Source organism: Haliotis rubra, unplaced genomic scaffold (genome assembly GCF_003918875.1).
Source record: "Haliotis rubra isolate DU_JTF1 unplaced genomic scaffold, ASM391887v1 Scf6, whole genome shotgun sequence".
Lineage (NCBI taxonomy): Eukaryota > Metazoa > Mollusca > Gastropoda > Lepetellida > Haliotidae > Haliotis > Haliotis rubra.
In genome coordinates, this window is record NW_025767301.1 from 4663284 (window position 1) to 4667500 (window position 4217).

The window sequence follows — 4217 nt, forward strand, 5'->3', positions numbered from 1 at the left end:
CTCCCACAACACAAAGGGCCCTTAACAAGTCTCATTCATATGATTTGGGAAATGTATCCAATGTTTCAGCCCTGCAAAAACATTCAAAGCTAACATCCAAAATCCATTTGAAAAAGAGCTGAGGTAAACCTTCTCGTGTGAAATTGCCATCAACTGGCAGATCTTCTGAAACAGACTATAGGAGGGGGAACAATTCCTCTGGGGAAGATTACATAACCATCATATTTGCTATAGGTTGGAAGCTCAACTTCTGATGCAATGAATAGAATTTAAATAGCAGAAGACACAAGAGAACATTGTCTCTCTGTTCCCACTGTGTCCACCAGCAGGCCATGACATACCCCTACCAGAATCAATACAAGTACATCCACAGTGTTTGCAGGAAACTTAAGATGCTAGAAACAAATGGATGTTCTGCACTGTCCTGTTTGTTTGGCCATCTGCCTCTTGTAGCAGTGTACATCATAGGTGCCAAACACTTAATGAATGGACTGATTATACATTCATGTTAACGATCTTATAAAGTTGGTAAATACCAGGCCAAACATGCCTGGGGAAGCAACATAGGTGTTCATTAAGGTATGGATGCTTGGACTGTGTATGGATCACCGTGTTATACTTTGTTGAAATGAATGTTGAAGACATTGTATGGATGATATGCTTATGATGATGCATCAAAGAATCTTCTGTGAAAATGTGGACACATTTTTAGACCATGGAATCCTAGAGACACCATTCAAAAGGATACTTTCACAGGACTAAGCAGATAAACAGTGAGAACAGATACTTACTGGTACCCATCTTCATGACTCCCATTTTGAAGGGGGCACGTTTGGAGGTGATGCCAAGGTAGGATAGTTCTATGGATATGCGTGATACCAAGGTAGGATATTTCTGTGGATATGTGTGATACGAAGGTAGGATAGTTCTGTGGATATGTGTGATACCAAGGTAGGATAGTTCTGTGGATATGTGTGGTATGAAGGTAGGAAAGTTCTATGGATGTGTGTGATACGAAAATAGGAATGTTCCATGGATGTGTGTGATATGAAGGTAAGATGGTTCTGTGGACGTGTGTTATACAAAGGTAGAATAGTTCGGTGGATATGAGAGATACAGATGTAGGATATTTCTGAAAATATGTGTGCCCCCAATCAAAAACTGAACATATCACTCTGTGTGTTTTTGCATGTATTCTTCGTAAAAGTCATTTGATTTTGATTGCTGGAACATTGCTAAAAGCGTCATGAAACCCATACTCACTCACTCATTCAGTGTGAAGCATGCATTCACTGTAACAATGCTCAAAGTTGAAAGATTAAGAAGTCAGAGTTATATCTAATGAAGATCAAGCTTTGATCAATCTATACAATTATGTTGTAAACATTCCCTCTAGATTATGGTTGCCTTATACATTCTAACTTGTCCTGAACTGATCGTGAATTGAATTTACACGCAATGCAGCCAGGCAGCTAAGGTATACTTTCTCACCAAAAAGTTTCTTTCTACTGCTTATAAATAATTAAGAAAACATACATATTTTTACTCCCATTTTGAAATTATAGTCTCTGCCACTGCAAGTTCCCATCCACACCCTAATAAATATTCATCATGTGAATTGATGTAAAACTGCAGCCTAATGTTACATTAATGATGTTGCACCTCCTCACAGACATTTAACATGTGAGCTATTAAAAAATATCTGTAATTCATATCTATGCTCATACTTGTATTCCTATGAAACACACCAAGTTGAAACTCTCTGTGTTTCAGATAAATGTAGTGTTATCACAAATACAGCCAGCTCTAGCTTGCATATCATATTCCTGTAAGCAAAGGTAAAGAGCCTTTATCCTTCTTCAATGCTGCATTCTTGAAGCCTAACTGATTAAATGACTATGAAGTATGCTTTTCTTGTTTGGCATTAGTTGAGCAAGATTGTATCCGGCCTAACGAACAATGTGCACACTAGCGTGGCCGGCTGCCTTCTTGGCCCTATTGATGATGTTGTTGACATATGTGTTGATAATACAAGTTTTTCTCTTTTGATGGGGCCTGAGAAAGTTTAACCGTTTTCCTTTGTGATAAGACATGTGAAAGTTTTCCTCATCATGACAATATCCTATTTCCACCCACGCTAACCTTTTTCAATTCATAATATGATTAAAACACGACTAGATAGCTAGGAAAAATATCTGAAAGATTCCACTTCACGCATAGAAATGTGGAATAATACTCTCAAAACATGGTGCATTTGGGTTAATTTCTGCATACATAACATGCGTAGTTTAAAACTCTGTGGCTTCCCAACATGTGAGAAGGGGATATGATAATTCTATTTGTAAAAGATGCTCACCTAATTTTCTCAGTTCGTCAGGTAGCAATGTTGATGAGTGAAGTGACCATATATTATATACCTTATGTTACATTTTGTCAACTGTGAGAAAGGCACACAGTAATTCTATTTGTAAAAGATGCTTACCTAATTGTCTCAATGCATCAGGCAGCCTTGTTGGAGTGAGTGAGTGAGTGAGTGAGTGAGTGAGTGAGTGAGTGAGTGAGTGAGTGAGTGAGTGAGTGAGTGAGTGAGTATAGTTTTATGCTGCTTTTAGCACAATTCCAGTAATATCAGAATTGGGCTTCACATATTGTACCCATGTGGGGAATCGATCCCAGGCTTTCGACGTGACAAGCGAAAGGTTTAACCACTAGGCTACCCCACCGCCCCTGTTGACAAGGGAAGTGACCTTATATTATATACCTAATGTTATATTTGTCAACTGGTTTTGTTCCCTGTGGACCAGAAGCCTGATTCACCACATAATCTGCTGTATTTGCAGTTTTGAACTGTTATCAACACTAGCAGGGTGGTGTAAATTCAAAAGGACACACTTCTACACACGACATCAGGGAGTATCAGCTTCCAGTAAACCTTTCACCATCATTAAACAGGTAATACTGGTGCCTCTATGAAAGAGTGACAGGTAGAAGCATAGTCAAGTGCTTAGTCCCTGAATGTATATAATTTTGATAGGAACAAGTAAACCCATTTAAATTGAATAGGAGCCCAAGTGAGTTGGGAGATTAGGGCTTTAGCATTGCAGGGAGGGCTGGATGGGGAAATAATGTGGTTCAGGGACTGTGAGACAGACTAGGCTTTAGCATTGCAGGGAGGGCTGGATGGGGGAATAATGTGGTTCAGGGACTGTGAGACAGACTAACAGAAGCAGTGAAGGGTCATCTCTCAGCTAGGAAACTGTGGTGGCATTCTCCCACATACACCATTGGCCTGTGGGTGGGGAGCAGTGAAGGGTCATCTCTCAGCTAGGAAACTGTGGTGGCATTCTCCCACATACACCATCGGCCTGTGGGTGGGGAGCAGTGAAGGGTCATCTCTCAGCTAGGAAACTGTGGTGGCATTCTCCCACATACACCATCGGCCTGTGGGTGGGGAGCTGTGAAGATGTCATCTCTCAGCTAGGAAACTGTGGTGGCATTCTCCCACATACACCATCGGCCTGTGGGTGGGGAGCAGTGAAGGGTCATCTCTCAGCTAGGAAACTGTGGTGGCATTCTCCCACATACACCATCGGCCTGTGGGTGGGGAGCTGTGAAGATGTCATCTCTCAGCTAGGAAACTGTGGTGGCATTCTCCCACATACACCATCGGCCTGTGGGTGGGGAGCAGTGAAGGGTCATCTATCAGCTAGGAAACTGTGGTGGCATTCTCCCACATACACCATCGGCCTGTGGGTGGGGAGCTGTGAAGATGTCATCTCTCAGCTAGGAAACTGTGGTGGCATTCTCCCACATACACCATCGGCCTGTGGGTGGGGAGCTGTGAAGGGTCATCTCTCAGCTAGGAAACTGTGGTGGCATTCTCCCACATACACCATCAGCCTGTGGGTGGGGAGCAGTGAAGGGTCATCTCTCAGCTAGGAAACTGTGGTGGCATTCTCCCACATATACCATCGGCCTGTGGGTGGGGAGCTGTGAAGGTGTCATCTCTCAGCTAGGAAACTGTGGTGGCATTCTCCCACATATACCATCGGCCTGTGGGTGGGGAGCTGTGAAGGGTCATCTATCAGCTAGGAAACTGTGGTGGCATTCTCCTACATACACCATCGGCCTGTGGGTGGGGAGCTGTGAAGGGTCATCTCTCAGCTAGGAAACTGTGGTGGCATTCTCCCACATACACCATCGGCCTGTGGGTGGGG